Consider the following 22025-nt stretch of genomic DNA (forward strand, 5'->3'; position numbering starts at 1 on the left):
GACGTATTGAAGACAGGGGGGCATCAGTATTAGGATACATAAATATAAAATGAGAATGAACTAGAAAACACTGAGACAGACCCACATATGTAGGATCACCTGACTGTTAACAAAAGTAACATTTCAGAGCAGTGGAAATGAGGATATTTTTCAATAAGTGGTGCCGGTAATTCGCTATCTACATGGAAAACAAAATAAATATGGATGTCTTTTCCATGCCTACATAAGAAAAACCCAGGTGGATTGACCTACAGACAAAAGGCAAAACAATAGGGCTTCTTAAAATGAAAATGGAATAGCTTCATAACCTTAGGGTAGGCAAGAATTTCTTAAGCAGGCATAAAGGAAAACAATCATAAAGGAAGAGTTAAATTGGATTATGTTAAAATATCTCCTGTTCATCAACAGAGAAAGGCAAACTACTAGAGATGGGAAAATTAAGTTAAATACATTTGACTACTAAAACCATTTATATTACGAATTTGTTCCTACAACTCAATAAGAAAAAGATCAACAATGTGATAACAAAGTAGGCAAAGAATTTGAACAGGCACTATTAAAAGTTGAATAAAAGTGATAAAACAACACGTTTAAAAAGCACAATATCGTCAGTCACCAGAGAAATGCAAATTGAGACCATAATGACATACCACTACTATACCCACCAGAATGGCTAGAATTCAAAAGTTAACAATCCCAAGTCTTGCCAAGAATGTAGAGAAACTAAAACACTCATAAACTAATGTTAAGAGAATAAAATGATAGACTCACTTAGGAAAACTCTTTGCAAGTAAGGACCTGTTAAAGCTGAATAAATGCATACCCCAGGACCCATCAAACAGTCTCAGGTGTGTACCCAACAGAAATGTATTCATGTGTGTACCGTGTAACACACAGAAAATATTCATGGCAGCAATGTTCATAACATCCCTAACCTGACAGTGTCCAAATGTGCCCAAATTGTCAAGATAGATGAATAATACTCTGTGGAATATCACTATATAGGAAGAAAAAAAGGAATAAACTACTGCTATGCTTTACTACATGAATATTGTGCATAAGAACCCAGAAAACAAAAAAGGGCACATACATGTATGTAGGATTACATACATATTTCATGTATGTAGGATTACATACATATTTCATGTATGTAGGATTACATACTATTTCATGTATGTAGGATTACATACATATTTCATATATTTAAAAAGTGAAAAGCTATAATGTTGGAAATCAAGTTAGCGGTAGCTACCTGGGAGGGTGAGTGGGAAAATCACTTGAGCCCAGGAGTTCATGGCCAGCTTGTGCAATCTAGGAAGCCCTCCATCTCTTATAAAAACAACAACAAAAAAGGTTCCTGGTTACCAATGGGGAGAGAGGGATGTTGATTTCTGGGGAAATGATAATATTCTAGATCTAGGAGAGAGAAGATGGATATATTTACTATCTGAAAATTCATTGAGCAATTATTTGTCTAACTTTTCTGTAAATATATTTAATAGAATTATATATTTAAATAAGAATAGTACAAATAAAAGCAGATCTGACAGAAGGAGACAACATATCTGGTCCTTATGGCAACATTTGAGCCATCTAAGGTACAGTCAAGTGAAAGTGCTATATTGGCAGGGTTACGGTTGCAGGGATGGCAAGTGGGCTGGAAGTGATGGTGTCGGTCACCACTGCACGCACTTGTCCCTATGTTTGTGCTGTGGGCCTGGACAAGAAGCAATAACATTGAATGAGAGAAATAGCATAGAAGTGAAATGAGATTTGAAATACACAATCAAAGGAATGCTTCACAATATCTTCCACAAACTCATAAAATATTTCAGAACTCTCATAATGACTGAAATACTCCACATTTGTTCTTAATAACTTTCTACTGTTTAACAAGTAAAACCCAAAGTTCTTCAAGTTAAGATTGAGGAAGTTACTATTTCTGTTTGCCTAGTATATTTACCTATCAAATTATCTTCTTCTAGTAGAGAAAGAGAGGCCTGTGAACTGCCCCGGCCAAGTACACCATAGCACCGGTCACACAGATTGGACCATCGTAGACATGTGATTAATATGGACCAAAGTCATCCCCTGAGATGGAGATATGAAGAAGAAAGAAGATCCTTTCAACACAGGGAGTGTCAGTGACCATCTTCTTTATCTCTAGTGTCACAGAGGGAGGAAGTGTCAGATGAGAGTGCTGATGTTATCATTTAAGTCTCTGGATCCAGCCACACCTGAATTCTCAAAGACAAAGCTAAATTTATTTTTGCTTGAAATAGTGGATTTTTCTTGGGTTCAGCTGGGGTGCTGTTGTTTTTATCTGCATCCAAGAGAGCCCTGAATCAGCACCAACGTCATCACAATTATCATGTGTGACATTCCCGTCCCTCCACATGCTGGCCCCGACTTGCGTTTCTAGTTTGATCAATGACTGCTCATCTTCATATATTCAACATCATGGCCAATCTCAACCAAAGAAAACTTTCCCAGCCAAGAATTACCAATTAGCAAAGATCAATTTGAACATATTTCAAAATATATTTTTGATAGCCTCACGGTCATTCCTGTCAAGGATAATTAGAAAATATCAGAAACTGGGATTTGAAACAGATTTTTTTAAGGGGGGGTAAGGCAGATGGCAGGCAGGAAAAGTAGTTTTTGCACAGAAGCTTTTGAAAGCTATAGGAAGCTCCCCAAAATGAAAACCTGTAATTGGTGGGTTACACTTTGGCCCAACACTACATATAGGTGAGAAGTATGAGGACTTCCTAATCAGTCATGCCAAGTTAGTTAAACAAAGTTTATCCCAAGATTTATCCACTTTAGCCATGAACCACAGGGAACCCCAGGAGTCACTGAACTCTTGAACAGAAAGCCTGACAGGTGGGGGAAAACGCCCTTCAGAGGGGAATTGTGCACTGACTATAAGGGCAAAACCACCTGCAAGCATTTCACTGCAGGGGAGTGATAACCAGGGAAATGGTGAGAAGTCACAGGTAATTCACTGCGGCACACCCACATAAGGTGAGTAAAATGTCACTCACAATCTACTTTTGTTTTCTCATTTTACTCTCTGTAAATACAACAAAAATTTAACAGTTTTACTTACAACCCAGATTTTCTTTACCCCTGTTTTCACTAAAATTATAAATTCACCAACAGGGACTTCTCCTATGGGAAATGTTGCTAAGGACCTGGCTCTCCATGGGGGAATATTCAGCATTCTTTGCACAGTCCGTCACCTCTTCCCTTTTATTCACACTGAAATGCCCCCGGCACACCCTGGACACTTTTGTCCCCTGATTCTATTTCTGCAAGCCCCAAACCCCTTAGTCCTCCAGGGTCCAATTTATCCACCCAGCCTCTTCAGTGAAACCTCTCAGCGGGAAGTTCTTATATCTGATCAGTCAGCACCTGGAAAAGGATCTTAGGGAGGAAGAGAGACAGACTTCCTGACATGGACCAAGAACACAGAAGGGCAGCGGAGCCTGCAGTGACCTGGGGAAGAGAACATACCATCCTCCACCCCCATGAAGAGTTGACCAAACCAGGGCTTAGTCAGGTCCACACTTTCAGTACTGCCCTCAGAGCACTTACAACTTGCCAGCCCCATTCTGCAGTGGGAAGAATACAGATCAAAAGTGTTAAGCTACTTTGTCACACAGCCCCAGTTATGAGCAGAGACCAGTAGCTGAGCCCCTAAACTCCCTGCTATACCAAAAATGAGAGTGCCTTTCCCTTAACAACAACAAATAAAAAAGTCTCAAACATAATCAATACATTTATTTTCTGTGAATGTGTCCTTTCTATTTTGACCAGCTGCTGAATCAGTCTTTGGATTAGGATGTATGGTCAGCAAAACAATATAATGGCACCTTCCTGCTTGGTTTGGAATCTGCGCACAGTAGCACTTACAGAGCAGTTTAAGGGGAAAATACACCAGACACTTTAGAGTTGTCTTTTTTTTCTAGAGAGGTCACAAACAGGTAAAACACAGGAGCTCAAACAAATGTTTCTCTTGGATTAGAGCAGTGTAGATCTATATAATATTTCTCCAATTAGAATTAGTTGTTAATAATTTAAAAATGGATTAAAATATAACAAGAGGGCTTTCTGAGCAGTATATACTTTTGCTTTAACACAGTCCTTCCCTGTCCCTAATGCCTTCCCAACCCTGAAGTCCGGGGCTACATGCCACCCATCATCACACACAAAAGGCTATTTTGCTCTTAGAACAAAGGAATATCATTTGGTACCCATATCTCTCTCAAAATGTGTCAGAGGGCTCCATATTTCAAGAAAAATGGGCATAAATATATTTCCTTCTGCGAATAAAAACACACACAAAAAAGTATGTTTTGATTTAAAAAAAAAATACAACTTAAGTTACCATCACAAAAGAAACTCCAATTGTTTCCCTCATCTCCTTTACCTAACTCATCCTGTTAAGTGTTGGACTTTGCAACCCCACTTTCTAATGCTTTTTCCTTCATTCATTCATTTCACAAATGAACCAGAATCTGTGACAGATGCTGAAGCTACAACAGGAAATGAAAAAAAGCCCCTGCTCTCTTAGAATGTATATTCCAGTGGAAGGGGAGAGACAAAATATAATAAATGCATATAATGCAAAGTCATGGTGACGATGCTATGATCACAGACGGAGCAGGTAGGACAACAGACAGCAAAGAGAAGGGCAGGAGTTCCTGTTTTAGCTAGGGTGGTCAAGGATGGCTTTGACTGTGACGATTGCATAATGTTAGTTCTTACCCTGAAATCAAACATAGTCCCGTCAAATTATAATACTGTGTTTTTACTGTGCCTTGTCTGTGTTTAGGTATGTTCAGATATACAAATTCTTGCCATTGTGTTCCAACTGCCTACGTACTCAGCGCAGTAATATTCCGCACAGATTTGTAGCCTAGGAGCAATAGGCTATCCATACAGCCTGGGTATGCAATGGGTTATACCATCTAGGATCATGTAAGTACACGCCACGATGTTCACAAAACAATGAAATCCCCGTAAGCCTGCATTTCTCACACGACGGCATTATCAACACCTCACACTTGAAGATCTTGCCATTATCTCTCTTCACCTATGAAATTTCTTCCTACTTCCCAAAGCCTTTCTCTTCCAGAGCAGATGATAAAATGCTCTCTCTCAACTGAACTATATTGTACTTACTGTCTTCATCGTCTATTTGCTATCAAATCTGACTTGTAAAATAACATTCTTTATGCTAATTTTCTATTTATTACTGTCATCTCCCCAAGACAACTAAAACTATCTCAAGGTTAAGGTCTCTGCTTATCCCCTAGCTTGGGAGATAGGAGAGAGACTCAGGACTTTGGGGTCCAGTAAGATCTGCGTTTAAGTCTTGTTTCCTTTACTCAAGGACTGTCTGACCTATGGCAAGTGGCTAAACTTCTTTTTCAGCTTCAGTTTCCTCATGTGTAAAAAGGGGGTTAAACCACCTCTTAATTACTGTTCTTAGAACTTTGAATTACAAAAAGTTTTACAAATGCTGATATTATAAGATCACCCCCACCACCATATGACAGATCCATACTATAGGCTAAGCAATTTTTGTTTAGGTAAACAATTTTTATTAAGCATTTACTATGCATGTGGTCTTGTGCTGGAGATGGAGATTAAAAATATATATATGATCAAAAATAAAACAAAAAAGCCAGATAAACAGTCTGCAGCCCCATGGAGAAAACAAACTAATGGATAATTGAAGGTTAGATGGAGGTGTCACTGAATCAAGCAAGCAATAAGAATGGGAGCTAATTCGTTTGTACCTGGCGTCCACATTCATACCAATTGATGCATCCGCACCCATACTAGTCCATCCCCCCTCCCATTTGCTGCCATCCCTAGCTGTCAATGTCCAAGTCCACAACTGAGCAAACAGTTACAAAATTCCTATTATATGCCAAACACTGTAAGAAATACAAATGAAGAAAAAAAATAGGGGCTCGCTCTGGGTATCTAGCATAAGCATTATCTTTATAGCAGCAGTCTCCTCTCTTTCACTTTTCTTCCTGTTGGTGATTAATGGCCTTTAACCTCAAGGAAATGAAGGCATCTTTGCCTACCCCAAAGGAGATCTTCCCCACCCTGCCTTCTCCCACCAGGATGTCTGGAACACCTGGTTTCTGCAAGCCTTCCCAAATCCCAATGTTAGAACTATAAAGCAGAACTCTCGAAGAGACTTTAGAGTCCCTCAAATGCTAGACTGATACAGAAAGTCCTCAGGGAATAGAAAAATAAAGAAACAATTGCTCCGAAAGATTTGTTTCCAATAGACTCAATATCAAAATAATTATAAAATAGATACCGTGGACTGACAAGTCCATCTTCTTAAATCACTACACCTCCTCTGCCTGGTATTCTCTACAGGACCCTACACTGTCCTCTTGGTGAAACATACTCAAGAAATATATTTTTTATTCCTGTTTTACAGATGAGGAAATTGAGGCTCCAAAACACAATTAGCAGGGTGTATAGACACTTGTTGTGCCACCTTAACAGAAAACAACAGCAGTTCTCTGTCTGGGCTTTGGGCTACTCAGATCTCTGTGAGTGCAATGTAAGTCCCTTGGGTGTCCCCAGAGGAGTGTCACCACTAGCTCCCATTCACACGGGAGACTCTCCCCTCAGAAAGCTTTGAGTAAGGCAAACTTCCACTTGGGCAAGAAAACAGCCTCTTGGGTAGAGCAGATACTAATGAGTAAGAGAACGCTACCATGCAAACATTTAAATGTGACTTTTCCCTTTGACGGTTTTACCAAACTCATTAGAAAAGCCAGACAGCTAGCCACTGCCACAACTCATTTTAATAGCCTGAATTAAAGGAACACCTACTTTGTTCATATTCAAGTTTTTTGTTTTTGTTTTGAGATAGAATCTCACTATGTCGCCCTGGGTAGAGTGCGGTCGGATCATAGCTCACAGCAACTTCAAACTCTTGGGCTTAAGTGATTCTCTTGCCTCAGTCTCCCAAGTAGCTAGGACTACAGGCCCCCGCCACAACGCCCAGCTATTTTTTGTTGCAGTTGTTTTTAGCTGTTGTTTAGCTGGCCTGGGCCAGCTTCGAACCCTCTACCCTTGGTGTATGTGGCTGGCACCGTAACCACTGTGCTATGGGTACCGAGCCATATTCAAGTACTTTTTTTTTTTTTTTTATTGTTGGGGATTCATTGAGGGTACAATAAGCCAGTTACACTGATTACAATTGTTAGGTAAAGTCCCTCTTGCAATCATGTCTTGCCCCCATTCAAGTACTTTTTAAAAGTCTTCATACGTCCTATGTAAAAATGGATGTTCTTTGACACTATGCTTCTAACACTAAGCAGAAGGAAAAGATTCGTTTTCTATTCAAAAGGTAGCACACAAGGATGACGAAATATTCTCATTGGGGTATCAGCTGGAAACTCCTGGCTATGGAGTACAGGAAGAGGGAAGTCATGAAAGGTCTGATTCTGATGCTGCCACGTGTTAGCTTTGTGGCCTTATGCAGATTAATCTGTTTCTCTGAGTCTTAAATTTCCTCAGTTATAAAATGGGGACCTATCTTATACAATGGTGCCATTTTCTTGATGGAAGGACCATAGGGAGGTGCCATTGCTACTTTACCTGCTGTTTGGGTAATTGGGATAATTAATAGTGATGCCCCCTTTTGGAATATGTACGTGTAGTAGAAAAATGAGTTGCTTCTTAGAAATCCCAGGGAGGCAATGGTGAAGTAGTTGGCAAGCTTCGTGGTTTGCAATATCTCAAGCAAGTACTTCTGGATATTTAATGTAACTTGTTAGGTTTAATGTTCATTTTAACTGCCTAGTTGGAAGTATGTTTGCTTTCCTTGCAGTTTAAAGAACTAGGTTTCATGGATGACTTTTACTCCACACTTCAGGGTTCCAGATTCTGCATGGTTATCCTCCTTTATCTGGCCCACATCAGAAAGATGCTCCCATGGAGAAAACTGATATTTATTCAATCAATGCTTACTGAACACCTATTTGCAGGTACGTTTCTCATGGATACAGGGAAGACAGATGCAAAGAAAAATGAAACGAGGCTTTTGCCTTCAGTTAACTTACCCTCTAGTTTTCAGTGTGGTCACCAGACCAGCAGAGTCAGTATCATCTGAGGACTTGTTAGAAATGTAAAATCTCAGGCTTTACCCTAGAATGAATGAATCAGAGACTCTGAGGGTGACCCCCCAGCCATCTGCGTTTGAATAAGCTTTCTTCGAACAAAGATTATTCTCAACAAATGTCAAAGCAACAAATATGTCATTAGCTTATTGAACTAAATTTAAAAGTGTCATTTGTCCTTTGAGGAAACAGAAGCCAAAAACCACACAAGAAGTTGGTGGAGGAGTTGCAACCAATGTTCTTTCTATTTCTTTTCTGATGCTTTAATCTGTAACTCTGATGGGGACCCCCAAGTATTTCTGACCCAAAGTGGAAACATTGGTTTTCAAAGAGTTGAGAGAGAACCTACTCTCTTTGAAAACAGGGACCAGTGACAAAAATTAAAATCTGATGCATCAAAATTGATCCAGTAAGCAAGCAGTAATTTTCCAAACCTTTAACACATCTTCAAGTTGTATTTGCAGGATTTAAAATTTTAGAGGAAGAAAGGGAGGGAAGATAGAAATATAATGAATAATGTGACCAGAATAATGTCTGGAAGAACATACAGTTTGAAGACATGCTAATAGTGGTTCGCCCTCCATGGAGATTATGGATAATCTTTCTTTTATTAATTTTATTTTTTTGAATTTTTCCTAATAGCTAAATATTGCTTTTATAATCAGGAAAAGAGTGAAATTAATTTTTCAAACATTATATCCATAGCACTCAACATGAAAGTTTATTTTGTATTATAATTCAAAATTACAGACAGGAGGATATTGTGTGTATAGTAATTATTTCTGTTACAATGAGGATGAAGTTCAGTGAATATATTCCTTCCAGCTGGCACTGAAAATCAAGAGGTTAAATCCATTCCTAGGTTCAAAGCACTCTGAATTAAGACAAGCTAACTGTGAAGCTAAAGGAAAAATTAATCCTAGTATTGAGGTCTCTGAGAACATGCCTTTTGAAAAACGTTTCTGTGACACACAATTCCTTACTCACAACTCCCTGATGTTTAACCCCTGGCATAAAACAGAATGTTCAGCAATTCCTGGCATGGTCTTAGAAGTCCGGGGATAACATGCATGGGAGGAGATCAGAGAGATAAAAAACAGAATGATCTTACTTTCACATAAAAGTCTGTCCCTGTGAACAATAAGACATCCAAAATTACTGGCAAATTTCACTGACCAGACTACCCTTAATTTTTTTTTTTCTTTCTCAAGAAATGTTTGCTCACTTAAAAGAAAGTCTACGTTGGATATTTTATTCCAAAAATAAATAATTAAAATGGGCTCCTTTACAGAGACATTTCTGCCACGAAAGCACAGTTGTAATGTTTCACTTGGTAAGATAAATTTGTTACTTCAGAGAAAAACTAGTATTGTTTTACTGAAACTGTCAGCAATATTAATTCAGGAATATTAACTGAAATATCTTCAAGGAAACCAGAAGTAAAGTTAAGAACCAGCAGAGTGAATATGAAAAAGGAAACACCAGGCTCTCTCTCCTTCATCACCATACCTCCCAATAGCTGACGTTTCTAAAATTTATGGACTCTCAGGAAAGGACAAGTTTTTGGGAATAGACTCTCTACATGTAGTTTATCACACACGAGATTACCATATTTTCACAACAACTTAGCTGAATAGTGGTACAGTATCATAGGACTCAGGAAGAATTTATCATCTTGACTTTCAACATGCAAGCTTTGGTCTGCAAAGGTGTCTCTCCAAGAAGTCTAAAATTTCCCTACTTCAGTCCTTGATTTTCTTTCACAAGGGTAGTCTAACTCATTGCAAATTAGTAAAAAATTAAGAATAAAACATAAAAATATGCAACTCACAGAAAGTTTCCCACCAACATCCCAGTTCCCACTCCACATAGTCACCCATTTGCCTATGAAAGTTGATCCTGTTGTTAACATATTAAGCTAAACCTAACGGTTTCCTTTTTGTCTAACTCTTCTGACACACACGAACTTGTAGCTCATTCTCTAACTCCATTCTGATAGTACAAGCCTAGTTCTTCTTCCCTTTCTCATCCCCTTTGGAGAGAAAGGGGTCCAATGTGGGGTTCTACCTAATCCTGATTATTTCTGCAGTTTTACTTTGGGGCTGCTAAGAGGTACTGACCAGAACAGGTCTGAGCTGCAGATTCAGCCACTAAGCACTGACAAGTACTGAAAGGACAATTCTAAGCCAACAAGACCCCAATACCTTCAATGTGTAGCATAGAAATACCACTGGTCTCAACAAAAAAAAAAACGAAAGAAAGAAAAGAAAAGAACGTTCCTGCTCCGTCGAATTTTTTAAAAGAAAAGGAAATATAGCAGCTTTCATTCTGAACAAAATTAAATTTTCTGGGTCACTTTCCCTGTCTCATTGGGCCACTTTTTACGCAATCTGGCAGTGACTGTAAACATCGTCTCTTCACTCTCCTTACCAACAAACCTGGGTGTCATCCTCTCAGAGCAAATGCCTACCCTTTCCTTTCCCACCGCAGTTTCTGAATAACAGACCTCGCCACACTCCCTGCCCTCCCCACCTCACAGCCGAGACGCGCTGGCTTTTCTTCCAACCCACAAATGGGCGAGCTTATTCAGAAAAAAAAGTTAATGAACGTCTGCTTTGGGGGTACAGCTGCCCTACCTGCAATCATAAAATCCAAGACTGGAAGTATCTCAAAGCACCTTCCTCTGCACTGCCGTCCCAGGCGGTGAGCGCTTCACACCCAGAAACCCAGAACATGATTTATATGCAGACCTGCACCCATCCCACACAAGTCCACACGCCAGCTTGCCTAACCACTTATGTAAGCTCGTGCTTCCACGGTCCCAAACTGCACAAACACACACGTACACCGGCACCTGTCACGTATCTGAAATGGACAAGCACCCACACCCCGGAGATGAAATCAACACATCTGAACGGGGTGGAGCGGGTGATGTGTTAAACCATCCTTTCCCCCTTTTGTTTCTTGCCCATTTTTGTCACAACTACAATTACCTTAGCAACCAAAGAATTGCCTCGACTCTCTCTCCGGCTTCTGAATTTCTCCTAAAGCCAAGCTTGCATCAGGTTCTTGATGAAGCTAGAGGAGCCCAGGGAACCGGAGACCGCCAGCCTCTCGGGGGGCGGAGGGCAAGTCGAGTCCGTCTCGGCGGGGCTCTCCAGCGCCTCGCCGCCTCTTTCCGAGTTTCCGTGGTGGCGAGCGCAGGGGCTCAGCGAGCGGAGACCGAAGCCCCGGGCCCGCGAGGAGGCGCGGCAGGTCTCATGGTGTCGGGGCGCGGGGCGCTCGGTGTCACCAGCGCGCTCCGGGCCCGCCCGGCTCTCCGCCGCGCTCCCGGGCGCCAGCCGCTCGCCCGCCTCTGCACGTGCGGGGCCGGGAAGGTGCGCGGAGGTCGGCCCGTCCCCTCGGCGCCCGCCGGCCGTGGGAAGCCGGCTCCCGGCGAAGCTCTCGCCGCCGAGCAGGGCCAAGCGCGAAGCTGCCCCAACTCGAGAAGCCGCTCCGCGCCGCGGCCCGCGAGCTACTGCAGCGGCGCCCGCTGTCGGGGGCCGAGCGGAGCTGCAGCCCGCGCCCCGCGCACCTGGGCGCCGGCACCTGGGCGACCGCGCGGAGCAGGCGGGCGGGGCGGCCGGGGCGGGCGGCGGCACCTGAGCGCGGCCCCAGAGCGCAGCCTCCGGCTCACCTGTTCCCTGCGCCACGAAGGTGCTGACCCGGATTCGCCCGGGAAACAGAAAGTCTAGATAGAAATTCTTGGCACTTGGAGCCGCCGCGGAGAAAACCGGGAGACTGACTTAACCAGGCGGAGGCTCCTTCCCTCAATTCTCAGCTGGCCCGGTCTGGAAACTTCAGTGGCGTCAAGGTTATCCTAGGAAGTTCTGGCCCGGGGCGTTGTGTGCCCGGTAGCTTCAGACTCCCTCGCCAACGTGCAGCTGGCGCCCTCTAAATTAAAACGGGACACCACGGTCGTCACTGATACTGTTCCAAACCTCGTCGTTTTTATTTATTCAACATGTACACCACACGCTGTATTTGGAGTGCTGTGTGATTATTCTTGTCTAGAAAACTACAAGAGAACTTTCGATAAAAATTAACTATCGAATATTCTTGGAAGAAGGAAAAAGTTGAAAACAGAAAATGAGAAAGGGTAACGAACGAACTGAGACCTGGAATGCAAGCGTGTTGAAATTTGATATTTAATCAAAGATTCGGGAAGTGCAGGTGGGAATAGGACACGAGTGTTGGCTCTAGGGGTACCAATATCAAGAATAAATTCGAGATTTCAAGAATAAATTCGAGATTTATTCTTGAATTGTTTTATGTCACCAAGAAAAAAAAGAACTTGAAATAAAATATCTAATTGCCTGGACTCTCTTCCTTCCTATGGGTCCAGAAGTTGAAATTTAAAATTCTCCTTCCCAGCATGCATCTTTCCCCCACCATTTTACATTGATTAATAGATGTATTCATTCTTTTCACCCAATGCACAATAATTAGCACCTGCTGTGTGTTAGACCCTCTGCTAGCATTAGCAATGGATAATAAAAGAAGCTGTCCCTGCCCTCAATCCTCTCCGGCTAATGGAATAAGACATAAGCAGACAAATGTATCATGAAGACTTAGTACATGAAAAATGTCCCAGGGGAACCTGGAGGGGGGGCCTTGCAACCGAGAGAAGCCACCCCCAACCCAGTGAGTAAAGCAAAATATTAAGAGATGTTCCAGTTAGTTATTAAAGTTGAAATATGAGATCTTTCCTTCCCCAGGTTCAACATTTGGCTTAAGTGTGTTGTGGAGATGCCTGCAGTTGTTTGTAACACTTAGAAAATAGGCTGCTTAGTGAGAGAGAGAGAAAGGGGGAGATCAGCTGGGCTTCTGCTTTGGGGAGCTCTGGGCATCTGAGGCCAACAATTCCTTGAGAATCAGGCAGGGTAGGATAGGACCACCACATGAAAGTAGGAACAACAGGCTCCAGGCTCATCTGGAGAAAAGCCTTGCTGTGTAGTTCTCTTAAAAAAATACATATACATAAAATCGGATGTTTACATATATATGTTTATATATTATGTATTATATGGGATATGTTTTATTATTATATGGGATTTCATATATCTATATGTTACAATTTCTTATATAAAATGTCTGATTTGGCTCAGGGCCTGTAGTTCAGTGGCAGGGGTCCTCAAACTTTTTAAACAGGGGACCAGTTCACTGTCCCTCAGACTGTTGGAGGGCCAGACTACAGTTAAAAAAAAAAAAAAAAAAAACTACGACCAAATTCCTATGCACACTGCACATATCTTATTTTGAAGTGAAAAAACAAAACGGAAACAAATACAATCACACCGCCTCATGTGGCCCGCGGACCATAGTTTGAGGACCCCTTAGGGCTCCAGCCACATACACTGGGGCTGCCCAGGCCTGCTAAACAACAATGACAACTACAACAAAAAAAATAGCCAGGTGTTGTGGCGGGCACCTGTAGTCCTAGCTACTTGGGAGGCTGAGGCAAGAGAATCACTTAAGTCCAAGAGTCTGAGGTTGCTGTGAGTTGTGACACTTACAGCACTCTACCGAGAGCAACAAAGTGAGACTCTATCTCAAAAAAATAAAATAAATAAATAAATAAAATAAAATGTCTGATTTCACATATATGCATGTATAGACATATATGGTATATTTATTAATATTTTTATATATACTGATAACTTGACCAATTTAATATAGTCCACACTTTTTGCTGGCATGGCCAAGATATTGGTTTGCATACCCTTTAAGGAATTGAACAAACAAGTAAATATATTAAGGATATTGGGAACCAGGTTTCTCACTGTTGGAGAAGGGAATTATGAATATACAAAGGAGAAAAACCCTTGATGTGGCTTGAAATTGGAGATGATGGTGTGAAATAGTTTTTAATTTAGTAAGATGATAGACAGAAAAATATAAGCGTATATGCGTGTGTGTGTGTGTTTTGATATATTTCCTAGTTCTGTCCATGAAGAAGGCCTAAAAACAATGGCACCCAGTAGCAATGAACACACCTAACACTCAGATGTTGGTTTCTAAATATCATTCTCTACTAAAAGGATCCATGGCTGGGGGCAGAACACTATTATGGGAGGGTCTTTATCTGACACAAGCAATCAATGTAACCTGGTTCTTTGTACCCTCAGTGAATCCCCAACAATAAAAAATAAATAAATAAATAAAAGAATCCATGGCTCCTTGGTGTGGTGGATGATACTAGAATTATTTCTTATGAAAGAAATAAGAAAGTACTTAAAGAACTATGGAGATATGTCAGAAGAACATACAAGTCAGCTTGACGGGGTTCCTAATGGCCAAATCTAGGACAATTTAAGTATCAAAATAAGTAATCACAGCCATAGAGCTTTGAGTAAAGAAAGAATCCAGAGTCCACAGTGATGAAAGAAAGGGGAGGGGAGAGAAGGGAATGGAGAGAAAGAAAAAGGAAGGAAGGAAGGGAGGGAGAAAGAAAGAGAGAAAAAGAAAAAAAGAACGAAGAGAAAAGGAGCAAGAAAGGGAGAGGAGAAGAGAACTCTATATCAGAATGCAAGTAATAGATAAAGAAGGAAAGGTAGAATTAGAAAAACATCATTTGGTAACCATCATCACAATAACTGATTCAGGCCAGAATCATCAATGGATGCTAAAATTGGTGGATAAAAGTTTGATGATGAACAGGATATTTACATAATCACAAAGTATGTCTCTAAAAATACTCATTAATACATGTTTAATTATTAAGTACAACATGCTTATTGATTAACATTGCAGCTATAATACTTGGGAGATAATCATCTTAATCAATCAGTAAAATTTTATGTAAATAAAAACCAGTGGTGAACCAAATCAACCTTGTGCTCCCTCCTGATATAATATGCTGAGAAAGCACCATCACTTTTCATGAATAAATATGTAAGTTATGGTGAAACATCAGATAAAATGCAAGTTAAGGGAAAATAAAGTAACTGGACTGTACTCTTTAAAAATGTCAAGATTATGAAAAAAATAAATAAAAATAAAAATGTCAAGATTATAAAAGTAAAGATTGTTCCAGATTGAAGGACACTAAAGAGATGAGACAACTAAATCTAACAGGTGATCTTGGGTGAGATCAAAGACCTAAAAATGACATTAATGGCATAATCAGTGGATTCTGTGGATTAGATGGATTACATTGAATCAGTGTTATTTTCCTGGTGTTGAGATTATATTTTACTTATACAGAGGAGTGTTCCTGTTTTTTAAGAAATATACATTAAAAAAAAGAAAGAAATATACATTGACATATGAAGCTTTAAAACAGAATGAGAAGGAAGGGTAGAAGGGAGCTCTTCAAGCCATTTTTAGAACTTTTTTGTAATTTAAAATGGTCTCAAAATAAAAGATTAAAACCTTAATTGTACATTAAAGTATAATTGCTCTCCTTACCAAATAAAAAAAATTGTCTTTACTTTTCATATTTCATGGATTTTAAGAATCAACTCAGTTTAGCTGTATGAAAATATGATTTGATGTACTACTTTGTGAATATGTGTGATAATGTGATTCAGCCCAGCCTTTCATTAATTCACTCAGCAATTCTTTATTGGGGGCACACTGCACATAAGGATCTTTCCTGAAACTCATTCAAACTATAAAATGAAATACATTTATAAGTAAAATCCTGAATCTTTTTATTACTTTATTATCAAGCAAGGAGTTGCAGGGAAGTGTGTAATAGAATTGATTATGATGTGGCTCTCAAACCAGGTGACAAATTGAACAGAAGAATAAAAATGATTTGGCAATTTAGATTCATAACTGCATTGACAGGCCAATGCAGAAAAATACTGTGCCAGTGCATTTGGTGCGGGCATTTACGGGAGAGGATTCGGAGAGGATAATGAGTATTGGACATGAGGCTCATTATCTAGGACTGTGCATTTGTGACAATTGACAGCTGAGGCTACTTTTCCTCAAAGACCCCACATTTTCTTTTCCTCAGCTCTTATGTCTAGTCTTTTTCGAGCTAAAGACTCTTTGTTTGCTTTTTTAGCAATAAAAGGAGAAAAGGTCACTCTCGGGGTCACTCGTGTGAAATACTCAAAGAAAATAGATATCCTGATTAGATACTTTAGAAAGTGTCTCAAAGGCACAGCATCAGTACCTCCCAGGATACATATTAAAAGTTGGCAATAAAGATTCTTGAACCCCAACTGAGACCTGCTAAGTTGAAATTTCTAGTGATGGAATCTACTTTTGGATAAGGATCCGTGAACCACAGCCTATGAGATGCTGCTTTCACAGAATGCCCAGCATTTCTGTTTCCACAAATTGCATAATCTCCTTCTCAGGAGTCTATGGCAAACAAGCTAATTACAGTGAAGTGGATTTTTTTTTTCTCTTTCCAGAATTACCACTTGGTTTTAAAAACCATGTGTCCAGGAATGAACGTGTTCATATCATGTTATGAGAATGGTTAGGTGTGAGACTCAGAAATAATGTTATGTCAGATTGAAATGCATATTTACAACGTCCCAGTGCTCATAATAAAGAGGCAGAGATACGTGTTAATATGTTGACAACCAATATACATGGGAGAAAATTTATATCAACAATAACGAGCTGTTAAAAACCTATGCCAGGCCCCAAATAACCATGGGATACCGTTCACACCCAATTGTTTGGAACAAGCTTCTTCACTGAGGCAACTCCTAGACACTCTCTCATGCACTGCCTTCCAGAATCGTATACTCAGAATTGTCACAGAATAGGAAGATGTATGTATGAAATGACCCCAAGGGTGGACCCCTTAACCAAAATTATCTGTACTTCACCCACCTCTATCTCCCTCCTGCTAGATGCTGGGATTCCCATGGTCAATTATAATCAGTGACAGGTATGTTTGGTTAGGACCGTGTAAAATAGGCCAGGAATGTACTTCAATAAGCAGAATCCTTTATTGAGTCAAAATATGTCAATTACAAACCCTGTCAAAAGTCCCAGTCACATAAGACCACAGGTAACCCAGAAAACTAAGCACACTAAAATTGAATGCATAACACCCTGTAAAACATGAGAAAATGTTCTTCTTAAGGAGAATTATGTTTTAATTAATTTAAGTTCTTTAGTGGGTAATTAAGAACCAGGGCTCAGATCACAGAGCTGATAAAAAAATATATATATATATATTCTCAGCCCTCTTCTAAGTCCCGTGTTTTTAAACACTTCATTGATAATTTAAAGAACATAGAATAAAATGTCTTAGTTTTCTTTCATAAAATTGCTTTGCCTATTCCAGGTCTTTTGTGTTTCCATATGAATTTTAGAATTTTTTCTATTTCTGTGAAAAATAGTACTGGAATTTTTATAGTGACTACACTGAATATGTATATCACTATGGGTAGTATGGATATTTTAACAATATTAATCTTCCAATTCATGAACATGAAATATGTTTCCATTTATTTGTGTCTTCAAATCATTTTATCAATGTTTTATGATTTTCAAGGTATAGATCTCTCACTCCCATGGTTAAATTTCTTTCTTTTTTTTTTTTTTTTTGAGACAGAGTTTCACTATGTCACCCTTGGTAGAGTGCTGTGGCATCACAGCTCACAGCAACCTCAAACTCTTGGGCATAGGCAATTCTCTTAAGCCTCCCGAGTAGCTGGGACTACTGGTGCCCACCACAATGCCTGGCTATTTTTTGGTTGCATTTGTCATTGTTGTTTTAGCAGGCCCGGGCCAGGCTCGAACCCGCCACCTTTGATGTATGTGGCTGGCGCCCTACTCACTGAGCTACAGGTACCAAGCCAGTTAAATTTATTTCTAAGAGTTTTATTCTTCTTGATGCTATCATAAATGAAATTGTTTTATTAATTTATATTTTAGAAGGTTGTCATTGATGTAAAGAAATGCAACTGATTTTTGTGTGTAAATTTTGTAAGGTATAGAAGTCAAAACAGTATGGTACTGGCATAAAAACTAAAAACTAAAAACAAACACATAGACCAATGGAACAGAATAGAAAGCCTAGAAATAAACTTAATAATATACAATCAACTAATTTTTGACAAGGGTACCAAAAAAATACAATGGGGAAAGTAAATCTCTTAAATAAATAGTACTGGCAAAACTGGATAGCTACATGCAACAGAATGAAATTAGACCCTCACCTTATACTACAAACAAAAACCAAATCAAAACAGATTAAAGACCAAAACATATAACCTCAAAGTGTAAAACTCCTAGAAGAAAACAAAAGGGAAAATCTCCTTGACCTTGACTTTGGCTAGGCAACAAGTTTTTTTTGGATATCACACCAAAAGCTTAGGCAACAAAGCAAAAATAAACAAGTAGGACGACATCGAACTACAGAGCGTCTGCCCAGGAAAGGAAACAATGAACAGAGCACAACCTATGGAAGGGAGGAAAGTATTTGGAAACCTTATTTCTGATAAGAGGTTAATATCCAAAATATATGAGGAACTCAAACAACTCAATAGCAAGAAAAAAATAATGTGATTAGAAAACAAGCAAAGGACCTGAACAGACATTTTTCCAAAGAAGACATCAAAATAGTCAACTGTTATATGAAAAAAATGCTCAACATCACTAATCATCAGAGAAATGCAAATCAAAACCACAATGCGATAATCACCTCATGCCTATTAGAATGGCTATCATCAAAAAGACAAAAAATAAAAAGGGTTAGCAAGAATGTGACAGAAGGCTTCTCATCACCTAGAGATAAGGCGCTTAGGACTACAGCAAGAAGCTGCTGGAGCACAAGGAGATGGACGGCCAGCCGTCTTAAGGAGTTAGGAGAACAATTAAAAGAACTTCCTAAACAGTATGAAAAGTCTGAAAATGATCTGAAGGCCCTACAAAGTGTTGGACAGATTGTGAGTGAAGTGCTTGGACAATTAACTGAAGAAAAATACAAATGGACCAGGATGTGTTGTAGGTTGTTGTAGACAGCTTGACAAAAGTAAGCTGAAGCCAGGAACAAGAGTTGCTTTGGATATGGCTACGCTAACTATTATGAGCTATTTGCCAACAGAGGTGGATCCACTAGTTTACAACATGTCTCACAAAGACCCAGGGAATGTTTCTTATTCTGAGATTGGAAGATTATCAGAACAAAGCTGGGAATTAAGAGAGGTGATAGAATTACAAACCCAGAATTATTTCGGCATGTAGGAATAATACCACCGAAAGGCTGTTTGTTTCATGGACCACCAGGCATAGGGAAAACACTCTTGGCACGCGCTGTTGCTAGCCAGTTGAACTATAATTTCTTAAAGGTTGTATCTAGTTCTGTTGTAGATAAGTACATTGGTGAAAGTGCTCGTTTGATCAGAAAAATGTTTAATTATGCCAGAGACCATCAGCCATGCATCATTTTTATGGATGAAATAGATGCTATTGGTGGTCTTCGGTTTTCTGAGGGTACTTCAGCTGACAGAGAAATTCAGAGAACTTTAATAGAGTTACCGAATCAAATGGATGGATCTGATACTCTGCATAGAGTTAAAATGATCATGGCTGCAAACAGACCAGATACACTGCATCCTGCTTTACTACATCCAGGATTAGATAGGAAAATACATATTGATTTGCCAAATGAACAAGCAAGATTAGACATATTGAAAATCCATGCAGGTCCCATTACAAAGCATGGAGAAATAGATTATGAAGCAATTGTGAAGCTTTCAGACCTGAGAAATGTTTGTACTGAAGCAAGTATGTTTGCAATTCGTGCCGATCGTGATTTTGTAGTACAGGAAGACTTCATGAAAGCAGTCAGGAAACTGGCTGATTCTAAGAAGCTACAGTGTAAATTAGACTACAAACCTGTGTAACTTACTGTAATGTTTTTTTGGGGGGGGGTTGTTTGTTTGTTTTTCTTTGTATAGAAACATACTATTTATTCAGCAAGAAACTTTTTTACCATCCAAATCAAATCAATTTTCTCCTCCCAAGCCATTTAATCGAGGGCACACCACTGCAGCACGTTTTATTATTATCATTATTATTTTCAACCCTCAAGGCCACATTTCCTCCTTTCACATACAATATTGCCCGATAGACGTCCCAGAAAGGAGCCACAGCTCTGTGCCATTCGTAACCGAGGTGGAAAACTGGCTTTCAATTTCTGCTTTCCAATATTATGATTCAACTAAAACAAAGCTAATCAACCATGAAAACAGAAAGATGAAAATCAGCCCCAGTGTATGTCATGGCCATGATCATAGTGTAAGGTTTTTGATGGCCGCATGACAGACATTGGCTTAATGTAAAAATAAAATAATGTATATATTGGCAATAATCTCGTTAAAAATGTATGAATAAAAATATGTGTGAGTAATATTGTAAGAATTAGTAATTCAGTAATTCAACTCCTAAGTTAGATACAGAAGAAATTTGTATGTTTGTTAATGTTTTGTTTATTGCAGCAGAAGTTAATTGAAAGAAGAATGTGTTGAAGCTTTTTGTATTTGCTGTGTGAGCATTTTGTAATACGTTGAAAATGGTTTGAGATGACTTATTTTATATCATTTGTTTTCCTCATCCTAAAAACTTGAATAAAATGCTTGATTCAATGCTCCTACATAAAAAAAAAAAAGAATGTGGCAGAAAGGAAACACTTATATACTGTTGATGGGAATGTAAATTGGTATAGCCATTATGCATAACAACATAAATTTTTCCCCAAAATTAAAAATAGAACTATCATGTGATCCAGCAATCTCTCTACTGGTTTATACCCAAACAAAATAAAATCCGTTGTTCACTGTATCCTATGTTCATTGCAGCATTATTCATAATAGTCAAGATATGGAAACAGCATAAGTGTCCATCAATGGATGAATGGATAAAGAAAATATTTCAAGATATACAGATACATACACATACATACATACAATGGAATATTATTCAGCTATGAAAAAGAAGGAGATTTTATCATTTGTGACAATATGAATGAGACTGGAGGACATTATATGCCAAGTAAAATAAACTAGACACAGAAAGAAAAATACTACATGATTTCACTTATATGTGGAATCTAAAAAACGTCAAATATATAGAAACAAAATAATAACAGTGGTTATCAGGGGTAGAGAGAGGGACAGAAATGGGGAGATAGAGGTCAGAGGGTACAAAGTCATAATTATGTAAGGATGAATAAATCTACAACTCCAAGGTACGACATCAGGACTATAACTAATATTGCCTTGTACACCAGACATTTGTTAAGAGAGTAGATGTTAGGTGCTTTAATCCCACACACACAGAGGTAACTGTGTGGAGTACTGGTTTGGAATGTAGTTATCACTTTACTATGCATATCATCTTGTACACTTGAAACATAAACACAAACAATTTTAATTAAAAAAATAGAAAATCACGCCATTTGTCCAAGCCAAAGCCTGGGAAGATTACTCTGTTTCACAAGACAACAGAACTATATCCCGTGTAGAAAATGAAGGTTTCCTGAAATGTCCTTTGTCCCTTCTCACACCATCACCCAAGACCCAAGGGTAGTTCTCTCTTTAATCTGTAGACCATTTTCATTGCCCCCAAAATTTCCCTCATTCCCCTTTTGATCCAGTCACCTCCCTCTACTTCCAGGCCTTCCAACTACTGATTTGTTTTCTGTCCCAATGGTTTTGTCTTTTCTAGCATGTGAATAGGATCATACAGCACGTGGTCTTTGGTGTCAGGGTTCTTTTACTTGACAGAATGTCTTTTAGATTCTTCCATCATGTTGCATGTATCAGTGGTACATTCATTTTTATTGACAAGTACTGTTTCATTGTATGAATTTATCACAATATAAGAACGAATAAG

General features: G+C 39.2%; 1 protein-coding gene and 1 pseudogene across 6 annotated transcripts in view; one reads left to right on the forward strand and one right to left on the reverse strand.

The window, feature by feature from the left end:
• RGS6 (regulator of G protein signaling 6) overlaps nt 1-11648 on the reverse strand; it is a 645323-nt gene extending 633675 nt beyond the window's left edge. For 3 of the 6 annotated variants that reach the window (XM_053602703.1, XM_053602702.1, XM_053602699.1), the window contains exon 1: nt 10805-11040. The gene's annotated coding sequence lies outside the window, so the exon portion shown is untranslated. Of the gene's footprint in view, nt 1-10804; nt 11041-11161 lie in introns of those variants that run through there. The other 3 variants (XM_053602701.1, XM_053602700.1, XM_053602704.1) reach the window with 3 other exon arrangements.
• Nucleotides 11649-12792: 1144 nt separating this feature from the next.
• On the forward strand, nt 12793-20035 carry LOC128594786 (26S proteasome regulatory subunit 10B-like; annotated as a pseudogene).
• Nucleotides 20036-22025: the final 1990 nt, after the last annotated feature.

The sequence above is a fragment of the Nycticebus coucang genome, chromosome 9, assembly GCF_027406575.1.
Source record: "Nycticebus coucang isolate mNycCou1 chromosome 9, mNycCou1.pri, whole genome shotgun sequence".
NCBI lineage: Eukaryota > Metazoa > Chordata > Mammalia > Primates > Lorisidae > Nycticebus > Nycticebus coucang.